At 36.8% G+C, this 12,410-nt stretch overlaps 1 long non-coding RNA gene across 2 annotated transcripts in view; it reads right to left on the reverse strand.

Moving 5' to 3' along the window:
- LOC120459104 (uncharacterized) overlaps positions 1 to 12,404 on the reverse strand; it is a 48,647-nt gene extending 36,243 nt beyond the window's left edge. For both annotated transcript variants that reach the window (XR_016150634.1, XR_016150633.1), the window contains exons 1-2: positions 11,798 to 12,404; positions 11,573 to 11,689 (exon numbers count right to left, since the gene is read on the reverse strand). This is a non-coding gene — a long non-coding RNA (uncharacterized LOC120459104). The remainder of the gene's footprint in view (positions 1 to 11,572; positions 11,690 to 11,797) is intronic.
- Between the last annotated feature and the right edge of the window lie 6 nt (positions 12,405 to 12,410).

Raw genomic sequence — 12,410 nt, forward strand, 5'->3', positions numbered from 1 at the left:
AGTGTGAATACAGGAAAAATGCAATAGGGAAAATTACCATGGTAACACAGTCTCATCCCAAGACGTCATACAACTGACGCTTTTGACCATACGTTAACATCCGCCATTTTAGGGTACCCTTAAACGTTGGTTAGATGACGATCCTGGGGCGTCATCCAACTGACGCTTTACCTTTAACGTCAGTTAGGTGATGTGGTAGGTTTAGGTCTGGGGTAGGGTTAGGATTAGATAACGTCATCTAACCGACGTTTAAGGGTACCCTAAAACGGCGGATGTTGACGTGTGGTCAAAAGCGTCAGTTGTATGACGTCTTGGGATGAGACTGCGCTGGCCATGGAGATGACTGGGGAAAATCTTGACTGGGTCCCAATCAATCTGAATTTACCCTCGCCAAGTTCTTTACTGTAGGTCAACAAATGTCTACCTCAAAGTGTACTGCAGAATTTCTGGTCGCATAGAGCACAACTTTCACAGACTCTTGCACTTGTTTCTTCTACGTCCTTGCAACATACCTACAAGAGCACCGTGCTTTCAAATGTACAAACCGCACATTCCTTAGCCGAATCAAACCAGTCAAGAATACAGTGAGCCGAGTATGCGTGAAAAACAACTGCTAGTGATGAAGATATTTTTTGTCTCTTCCTTTTTTATTTCACCTCTTGATGTCTGTGATATTTCCTTCTTCAAAGCTGTAACGCTCTACTATGCCCTAGGGTTAATTAACATGTACCAAACACTGAATGATCAGAGAGAATCGAAAAGCTCCATAGGTTAAGTGTCACATGGGAAACGTGTTGTCAGCCATGGATTTCTCCCGCCTTACCCCCTTCTTCTTTTCAAAGTGTTGTGATCGAGCAAACAGCATTGAATTAACAGATACTTTTTCAAAACTTTGAATTCATTATGCCAGAAAAAAAGAAATCAGGTATTGTTTGGATTCAAACCTTGACATCTTGCCCCCCTGACTTGCTGCTTGAGTAGAAAATCTATCAATCCATCCATCCATGCATCCTTTCTTTAAATTAATTAAGTGACCGTAAAGACATTTATGTATATATTAACGTGGATAATTTTGGCTCACACGATGAAAGAATGTTTAGAAGTTGTGAAGAGTTCAACTCATCAGTTTTGATCAACAACCCATGTGAATTTATTCAGTAGGCACATTTTAGACAACTGTACTCGCTCCTTTTCACACGCGCCATTTTCTTAAATCAATAAGAAATTCAAATCTGATGTGAACAATAAACTAATTGTTCAGAGAAAGCAATTGAGAAAAACTCTAATAAGAAATGTTTCTGGAGCTTCAAATCAGCATATTAGAATGATTTCTGAAGGATCATGTGACACTGAAGACTGAGTAATGTTTTTAACTTTGCCATGACATGAATACATTACATTTCAATAAAAAATTATTTAAAATTGCAATCATATTTCAGAGTATTATTGTTTTACTGTTTATTTGAATCAAGACATCTTAAAAAGACCAGATCTGAACTAGAGCCCGACCGATAAAGGATTTTGAAGGCCGATACCGATACAAATATTTGTTGGTTTTAAAATCCGATATTCCGATATATCGGCCGTTATTATTATTATTTTTATTTCAGAAACGCGCAACAAAATATTAACAGATTTCCCTAACATTAGTTATTTGTAGTTAATTATGAGTTTTAATTAAAATAATATGATAATGCATAACTGGTTCTCTCTGCCCGACTCTGGCTGGATCAGCAGGTTGCAGGATGTGTGGCGCGATATACACGAGTGTTGCCAACAGGGACAGTGTAGAGTGCCCTCTGGTGGACAAACTATACAACTCCAACACTGATGACATGGTTGAAGCGTGATTTGTCTGTTTTTATTTTATTTTTGAAATATTCATTTATCGGCCATTATAACTGCTGATACCGATATTTTAGAAAATGCCTAATATCGGCCGATAATATCGGCCTACCGATATATCGGTCTGGCTCTAATCTGAACAATGATGTGTTACCTATACATTAAAAAAAATTGTATAACATTAAATCAAAATGAAATATAATATTAGATAGTAAGACTAAACTTGGCATTATTATGTTATAATAGCATTGCTATGGAGTTTCTAAGGTGGAAGTCAAAAAGAGTCAAGAATCCGAGTCAAGGTCCAAGGTCAAAAAAGTCTAGCAAAAAAAACATGTCATATTAGCTAGCTCAGCTCTGAAAAAGCGGCAGGTCCTTACAGAACCCATACTTAGATGGTAATCACATTCACAAAGCACAGAATATGGCTGCCAGTCCAGGTCAGAGTTAATTTGGTAGCGTTCACACACAAAATTGATTATAAACCAACTGAATTCTTTAACTGAACTGTCTCCCTTAGGAGTCAGAGCATGTGTACTGCAGAGTGTAAAAAACATTCTTCCAAAAATATAAATAATGAGTCTCGAAGTGACTCATAAAGCATATTCCTTATCCTTGATAAGAACTCCAGTATCAACAGCGATAAGGCTCTACTCTTCTCTCTCACTGGCTTGCGGCTGACATTTGGTTCATGCTTGAGTGGATGCGGGCCAGATTTCCATCTTTTGCATGACGGGACTGCGGTGTGTGTGTGTGTGGGAATGGCTGAAGCAGTCTAGCGCATGGCCTCACAAGGACACTGGCGACGGGCCCGTCTTCAGGAGACGGGATTAAGGTAGCGTGACAATCGTGTATTAAAAGCACTTCGGCCCAATCCGACTGCATTCACAGGTTAGAGGTTCAATGGCAGATGGTAAAATTCACACATGCAGAAACACAAGGCGACTGAAAGGTTGTTTTGTGCTCATCACAAATGACATTGTATTATTGCATCGCTGGATTTTTGATATGAAAATATACATTTATTAAATATTACAAATTTATACAAATGTAGATTTTTTTAAATGAAAACACGCAGAGCACCATTTGGCACAGTATAAATGTTATGCAAAGATTTTGCATTAAATTAATCAAATGTCCTGTTGAATGACCTGTGACATTTTGTGAAATTTACACAAGGTAAAATGGACTTTCTTTTCCTAGCAATATTGCCTCGATAAGACATGCTATTTGTTAAAGAATTATTCTTAATATCAAGACACATTTTAAGGGTTTGATCCAACAGAAACCGCTACGGCCATCTATTCTGGTTTAACTCCAGCAGCAAATGCATTTTTCAGCCTGTCCTAATTAACCCTGAATCATTTAGGAAGAGCGTCTGTTTAATAGAGAAGAGGCTTGTATTAATATGCAACCTCCCGTAATGTTTGCCTTAACCAGTTCTCAAGAAGTTACGATTACAAATATCTTGTCCATACACACCACGCAGAGTCGCAGGCTTGTACAAACAAGCCGGAGAGTCGTGGCAGCTGAACAGATGATTAGAGCCACTTCACGGGCAATCATGATTAGAGCCGTTGGCTTTACGCCACCTTCCCACCTACCAACACTGACTGCACCGCATGACCAACACACACAAAGTGGAAGACAAGAGTTTGTGTGCCAGACTGTTGTAAATCTTTTACACTATGTAGAACATCAGGTATTATTCTTGATATACAGTATATATATATATATATATTTTTTTTTTTCATGTGTTTTTTTATTTTTATTTTTCTGATGAAACATTGCTTTTGGGATGATCACTAGCCTATAAAAGTAAAAAAAAAAAAGAATTTTAATATTTATTTGCATCTTGGTAGGCAATCGTTTCACACGAACATTTTCAATGAAGGACTCTACAGTTATAGTTTTATAAATGTTTATAGCACTAATTAATATAGTAGTTTAGTTTAGTTGTTTATTTTATGTGCTTTAGTTGAAATATTTATATTTAGCTTTAACTTTCATATTTATTTAATTTTTAGTTATTGAAGCATTTCAATCAGTTTAGTTCAGTTCATTTCTAATTTTCCATCGAAGTTTAATCTGATACTTTTTTCTTTTTAATTCAACGTTATTTCAACGCTATTTTTTGTATAGTTTTACTTAACAATAACAACACTGACTAAAATGTCTAATAACCATGTAAAAAGTAAAGACTTCTTTTTCTAAATTATTACACATCATTCTTTTCAAAAGGGGTTTAAAACATATTTTTCAATGATGTATTTTTGCAACTGTACGATATTGACAAACTTTTGCCTATCAAAAAAGTATCTGATAATTTCAAGCGTCTTCCTGACCATGACAATCGGGCAGGTCTACTGTGATGTAATTTCCAGTTTGTTTTTGTCATGACAACGAAATGGCTTCTTGGACGTTCACTGACTTTTCAGTTAATTCAAACAGGCTCACTACTTATTTTTCTGTAATATATGAATGAATAATAGCCTATTTGTGCCAACAGGGTTTTTTCTTGTCAATATGGAACTGTTTTTAGCATAAAAGGTTCTTTGGAGTTGAGTAAATAACCCTATGCTTCATATATAGAACCCCAATGAACCCTTTTTTCTAAGAGTGGTTTTGAAGAAATTAATAGATACTATTAATAGATACTACAACAACAACAACAACAAAAAAAAAAGAGTATCTCCTCGAGCCTTTAGCGAAACTCTGAACAATTTCAACCAGTCCAAACAACACTCAGACTTCTCTATTGTTTCGCAAACCTTTGGAAAAAAGCCTCTTTTTCTCCCAGTCTTCAGTGTGCAGTAATGCTAGCACTGCTCGCGGCTTGAAAAGAGGCTGAGGCTGATCGAGCTAGAGAAAAAGAGAGGATGAACCCAGGCTTCGCCACAGGGAGATCTCAAAGCGTCAGCGCACAGGGGAGAAAGACGGGGCTCCCTGTAGCAGCCCTCAAACAGACAGGCCTAAAGCATTACATACTGCTGATCACACTCACTAAAGGAATCCAACCAACCCGCCCTCTCTTTGTTCAGCACATCAAGACAAGTTAGTGTTTCCAGACATTTTCCTTTCTTTGGCTAAAGTAGTATAGTTTGGTTTCCCAGCACAGTATTAGTTAAGAGATTTATATTACACCAGTCACCAGCAAATACAGTCAAGGTCAAGGATATATTACAATATAATGCATTTCTTCATGTGTCTAGGTATGTAACATGATTTAGTGTGTACGTTCTGTATTCTGTTTAAAAAAATAAATAAAAAACCTTTTCAATGTTCTTGGTTCCCCAAAGAACCTTTCAGTGAACATTCCTAAAGTCCCCCTGTGGTGAAAATCAAGTTTGTTAATGTTGTGTCTATGTGGTGTTTTTAATATGCTTTAAGACAAGCCATGTGCAAATTCCTAATATTTTCTCCTTAAAACTGAAAAGACAGTCTGAAAAATACGGTTTGAAATCGGCTGTGTTTCATTCTGACGTCACAAACTACCTTGTAACCAACGACGACAACACGTGATCATAACGCACTCTCATCCTAGGGCGTCATATACTGACGCTTTTGACAATGCGTGTACATCCAATGCACATGGCACCCTTTAGCATCAATACAACACGCTTCGGTTATGGGTAGGTTTAGGTCTGGGGTAGGATTAGGGTTAGACCTCTAGGGGGCGCCTTCTCCCCCATATATATCTGCGTCTCATATTGACGCTAAAAGGTATCGTGCGTTGGATGTATACGCATTTTTAAAAACGTCAGTATATGACGCCTTGGGATGAGAACGGGCTGGCTCATCCTGATCTCTGAGCTGGTGTGAGTGAGTGGAGGCGGGGCTAATTAGCATATTCACATACAATTCGCATTTTCAAGGAAAAAAATTGTACATTTCATTTTGGTATATCAAAAATGAGTTTTAAGGGATAAATTATTGACTACAGGGAGATTTTAAAATACATTTTCTTAGAGTGAAAAACATTTTTTCACTATAAAGATCATTGTGTGCAATAGAAAGGTTCTATCTAAACAAAACAAAACAAAAACAGTGTCAGTGTTGCTTTCAGTTATAATTACAACTTCAATTTCTACTATAAAGCAGCTGTCATGTTTGTACTCCAACTCAGACTTTGTACAACAGACTGAACAGCAGAAACCAGCAAGCTGTTTCGCTTCAAACAAACTTCATTTTGGCCTGATTTTGTTTGATATCCGCACCTTTAGCCAGTCCATCAGCTGCCATTGAGAAGAATGGGAATGCTAACGGATATCTCAAACAAAACTTACGAACAATTAAGAAATATTCAACTGTGAACCAATAATTGTAAGCAGCAGCCACCAAAACAAAGACAAATGACAGCAGTTTTTTTTTTCAGTGCTGTCGTTTCAGTCGTAGCTTGTGCCGCGGTGACAGAATAACTTTTAGCAGCGCTTCCTCTGTTGTCTGAGTTTGAGCCTCATAAAAGGAAGCTGTCATGACAACACCAAAGGCACCAACCCCATCTTCCCATCCGGAGAGAGAGAGCGTCTGCTGGAGACGGGCCACCTCTCAACACGTCAGTCCTTCAGCGGAACCCGTCAGCCCAGAGGCTAGAGTACAGAGGCTGGGGCCGGGGTTTACTATACGCACTGCCGACTACACCGCTAATGAACCCACGGGACAGCCGAGATCTCTGAAATATAAAATAATGAGAATTAAGGAAATATTAATCAAACTCTGGTGTCCTCGGACCGCTTGTGTTTTAGGTAGCTGGTGAGGATGTTGTGCAGCTCTTCTGGCTTAGCCTGTGGAGATACTGTTTTACAGAGAACACGCGAGTAGCAAGACTGCTAGCTGGAGGGCATGGGATCACACATGCACACACAACGACATAAGCAATGCATGCAAACTCTTAGTTCCCATTAGTTCCCCAGTCTAGTCCATAATTAAATACCCAGCACTGCACAAGTAGTCAGGCAGGCCATGGGCATCAATACAGACGACAAGAGGGGACGAAATCTCTATTACACAGACAGCCATACTAGTGTCTGAACAGCTGTGCTCTCTTAAAGGGGTCCTACTATGCTTTTTTCAACTTTATTTAGGTTGTAAGGTTGATTTTTGAGCATTAAAAATGATCTGCAATGCAACAAAGCTCAAAGATCACTCCAAAGGGAGATATTTTCATTTAAGAGAATATACTTTTTGGAAAACAACGCGTTTCTTTTTAATGAAGTCTTTATGAAGTCGCAATGTTACTAATGTTTTTTAAAGAATCCTGCCCAAGTAATACAAAAAAGGTGCAAGGCCTGGTTGAGCTGCTGCTATGTCAAAGAGAGCTGTTTTTTCCCCCACCGCTTATCCAAAACTCATTTGTTTGACCTCCTTGATGGCTCCTGCCTGTATCTACGAAGTGGACTGTCTTTATAAAGTAACTTCTTATTAAACTGCCTGTACACTTACAAAGATCTCAGTGCTTGGCATGTAGGGACCCTCATTATGTTACTGTGTGGCTATTTTGAGCCTTGTTAGTGGTATTAACTAGTGATTTTTATTTTCATTACCATTTTGCGCCTTCTTCCGCCATTTTGCGCGTTGCACATTTAAAACGAGTCGAGCGGTTTTCCTTCCGATATTAAAATTGTTTGGCTTGAGCATACATACGATTTGCTGGATGGAGATTCCCTCGGCCCTCTGGCTGCAAACATTCGCTCAAATGTGAGGAGTCTTGGCGTTATGTTAGATGGTGCATTTAAACTCGATAAGCAGATATCTGCCACTGTTAAATCATGCTTCTTTCAGTCGAGAACAATAGCCAAGGTAAAGGCCTATCTCCCTCCTAAGGATTTGGAGAGGGTGATAAATGCTCTTATAACTTCTCGCCTTGATTATTGTAACTCCTTATATGTGGGCCTGGATAAGTCATCAATCCAGCGTCTACAGCTAGTTCAAAATGCCGCTGCCCGCGTCCTGACAGGAAAAAGAAAGAGGGATCACATTACACCAGTATTGCGTCAACTTCATTGGCTCCCGGTCGATTACAGGATCAATTTTAAAATTTTACTCCTAGTTTTTAAATGCCTAAATGGTTTGGCTCCATTGTACCTAAAAGAGCTTCTCCATGTCCATACTCCAGCTAGAGTGCTTAGGTCTGCCAATGTCCTCCTCCTAGATGTGCCTAGAAGCAGACTTAAAACTAGAGGTGATCGCGCCTTCAGCGTAGCTGCTCCGACACTGTGGAACAAACTGCCTCTCCATATCAGAACCTGTCCAACTATAGAATGTTTTAAATCATCGCTAAAAACTTATTTATTCTCCTTGGCGTTTCATTCGAGTTAGGTTTGGTATCCCTCTTGACAATTTTATAATAATCTTTGGTTTTATCTTTTATGCAAATATTATTACTCATTTATAGAATATTTTAGTGCTTTATTATTTATCGTGTGAGTCTTGTATTGTGGTGTATTTATCTTGTGAAGCACCTTGGTCAACCTTGGTTGTTTTAAGTGTGCTATACTTAAATAAAATTGAATTGAATTAAATAAAATTGAATACATTGAATTATTATTAATATTTGCACAAATTAGTTTCTCCGGGTGGCCGCACTGTCTCAGGCCGTTGGAAAAAAATAACAAGAAACAATAAACAGGTAACTTACTGGAAACAACAAGCCCAAGTTGACGAGCTCTTGTATGAGGGAAATTAAACCGGTGTTCTGACGGAAAAACGGCCGTTAAATATATAAACAAGTAGCCTACAAAACATGTTGGTCATACTTTCTGGGGAGAAATAGGACAGACTTACGAAACTTTTTAGTGTTCATCATGTATCAAGTTTGCGTCACAGTTTTCAGGCCGTGTCCAATGACAACAAAACATATTAACGGTATGATGTGGTTGAAATGGTAAAAGTCTGTAGAGTGCTCGTGATACGTTTTAAATCGCTGTTTGTGAACGGTAGATAAGGGAAAACAATAGGCATACACGATAATGTTTTCCCTTCGAGACCCACAGACAAATCCCCTTCTGCGAACATTATTAGATTAATGTAAATTAACGTTAATCGTATTTGAAAAGCGTCAATAATTTTCTGTTCCCATACCGACGTGTTTTTGCGAGGTCTCCTAGTGTTGTTGGTGCCGAGGTCTCCCTTTGACATTCATGGGCTCCAGGTCTCATCTGAATGATTGAATGCCGGCGTTTGCTATGCTAAATTACGTCGTTTCAATCCGGGAGAGAGTCAGAGTCCCTCCGGATTCTGGCTCCCGGTGGACCAGCCGTCGAGAAGAACAGCATGTTGTACATCCACATAAAACGGAAAAAATATGAGAGGTACTCTCCTCTTTATGACACAGAGATTAATCTGTCACTGGAGCTGGAAGTAAATCTCAGGCCTGCTTTGCAAAATACTGTTTTAACCCCCTTTACTCTGTATTTTATCTTTTATTGGCAATAAACATAAAACAGCACAAAGGGGTAATGTCCTCATCAATATTATCACAAAATGATAATAAATTTGAAGGCTTATAAACTTTAGAAGGAATTTTCTCCCTCTAGTGATCCGAATGTAACGTTAGATCCCCTGACAAAAGTATTCAGAATTTTTTTGGTAAATATTTTTTTATAGCCTATATTTTCGCTAATTGTTAAAAAAAGGAAAATGTTTTTTTTTTCTCCACGCAACATAATTTACACTAATATCTTGAACTTCTATTTATTGAATATAACACCTGGAACCACTTATTTAGCCTTTATTTAAAAAAATATATATATTTCTCTTTTAAGCCTATGTATCTGAATGCATTATATGTCATAAAAAGGTCATAATACTAAAAGTTTATGCTTTTATATAGGCTACTTAAACTCACATAGGCCTACTATTCCTCACACAACAGTTAGAATGGCACTAATTTAAAAAAAAAAAATAAATAAAAATAATTATACATTTTAATAGTAATTAAAAAATTTAAAGTTATTTAAGCATCTAACCTATTAATACATTTTGAAATCAAAAGTTGGATTAAGATTATTTAATGGACATGAGCTGACAAAGATGAATAAATACTGTAACAAATGAATTGCTTATTATCAGGTTATTTTAGTTTGCATTAACCAATGGGACCTCATTGTAAAGATTATTATCAACACATTTTTAATAATCCATGGTCATAAACAATGCAGCATTTTAGTGAATAATATTTTCCTTAATGCAATAGCAAAAATTGCATTCTTTTCCTTGCGCAGGAAACACCATCCATGTGAAAACAACATCATTAAAGCTGTCCAGCTCAAGATCTCCAAGTGGATATAGAGATATAAGGCCCTTTATTCATTTGAATTCCTATCTTCCTCCAAACGTTTCTCTCTCTCTCATTAGGTTTCTCTATAAAGGAACAAGGCCTGCTGGGGCCGTTAGAAATGCATTGTCAACTCTTCAGCGGATCTCACCCTCAGAGACCACAAACTAAACAGGGGAAGGATCTAGTGGAGGAACCTCTTTCTGGTATGCTAATCAAGTTAGCTTGAGGTTAAATTAACATTTTTAATTAAAAAATTAGCACCAAACAAACACAGCAAAACACACTAATGATTAAAACATCTAAATAAAGCCTCCTCGCCAAAGAATGTACAGGAGAAGGCAGCGTGAAAACAGTTTTATTGCTCCCATAAAGCACGTCTAGAGAGGAAATTCACATCTAAATGACATTGAGTCGTTGGCCGATTATGTAGTGAAATGAATGGACTGGCTGAGGCGTGTCAATATGTTGTGGGTGATTATCATGGAAATGATTGGGTGTTAAAATACAACGGCCGGATTCCCTCAAGTATCCAGTCAGGGAAAGTGTTTTGTAATTAAACCCTTTATGCGGTGATATGTAATTCATGTATGTAAAGCATATTTAAATTTGATCACAGGCAGAATCTCAAACAGTAGGAAAATACTCTCTCATTTCTAAGTTACTACTTTTTCATTTCTTTTTAAACTAAAGGGATAAAATATGTTAATTTTACTGGAGATCAAATATTAAGTATTTGTTATTGAATAAAAAAAAAATAATTAAAAAGGCAGTTGCAAACATCAAAGTAATCCCACAGCAAGCTGTAGATGTTTTCTGGCTGTCAGCCACACACACACACACACACACACACACACACACACACACACACACACACGCACCCTGTGGCTCTATCGCTCTCTAGTGGAAATACATAATAAATGCATCCCACTACTTATTTGGGTATGTAAGGCAAACTTTTTAGAGCCAAACATGTACAAAATATGGTGATTGGTTACCTTGCTAAGGACCTCTTTCCTAAAACACTAAGGCATCAATATTCTATTAGATATTTATATTTCTATTCTATTATAAGATTAGATTATATTAAGATTATTTGTTGTGTTTGAAATAAAAAGTATAATGTGAAGACAATGAATTCTTTAAATGTTTACTGTACTAATGGCAAAAAAAAAAAAAAAAACCAAACAAACAACAACAACAAAAAAACATGTCAATTAATGAATTATTTAAAATTTTATATTAAGAATATGAATTAAAATAATGAATAAATATCATTTATTTGTATGGTGTTTTCATAATAAATAGTGGTCAAAAGCATCTTTATATATATATATATATATATATATATACACACACACACACACACACTTTCTAATATAAAATTTACAACTGATCCCTATTCCTTGGAAAGTTCACTTTGAAATTAATTTTTGATATGTTTTAGCTTACCTCAAGGGCATCCAAGATGTAGGTGTCTTTGTTTCCACAGTATTTTCAATTTTGACATTTTTTGGTCAAACCGTTGTTGTCTGTCAGTCCTGTATAATGCAGTTTTAGGTCGTTCACCTCAAAGAGCATGGACAGAGAAGTCAAAATTAAACATGATTTAATGACTCGTGAATGTAAGTAACGTTACACACTGAAGGCCTAAGACACGAAACTTTATAGTTTTACCTCTTGTTAACAGCCGTCGAACCGTCGGAACTGATCTGAATCAGATGTCCAACTGAACCGTCAGACGTTACGCCGGAAGTGATCTCTGGCGCGTCTAAGTCACGCATTGTTTACACGGAGATTTCGGAAGTTTTACCTTTTTCACTAAACATATTAGATATTTCGAAATCGTCTTCCATTGCGATTTCAAGTATATCTAAATATGTTTAATGAAAAGTAAAACTTCCGAGTTTGTCAGTGCGTTATGTGGTGTTAGGAATTTTTCTCCGCATTTCCTCACTAGGATTTGAGCGTGCCGTACGCCAACGTGGTTTTGGGTGTACGCAAGGTGAACGCTGGAAATTTGGTGTACGCACTTTTGATAAATGAGGGCCAGTGAATTCTTTAAATGTTTACTGTACTAATGACAAAAAACAAACAAACAAAAAAACATTTCAATTAATAAATCATTTAAAATGTTATAATAAAAATATGAATTAAAATAATTAATAAATATCATTTGTTTGTATGGTGTTTTCATAATATTTAAAATAGTGGTCAAAAGCATCTTTAAATATATATATATATATATATATATAGACTTTTTAATCTAAAATTTGCAACTGATCCCTAC

The sequence above is a fragment of the Pimephales promelas genome, chromosome 25 (genome assembly GCF_988280905.1).
Source record: "Pimephales promelas chromosome 25, fPimPro1.hap1.1, whole genome shotgun sequence".
NCBI lineage: Eukaryota > Metazoa > Chordata > Actinopteri > Cypriniformes > Leuciscidae > Pimephales > Pimephales promelas.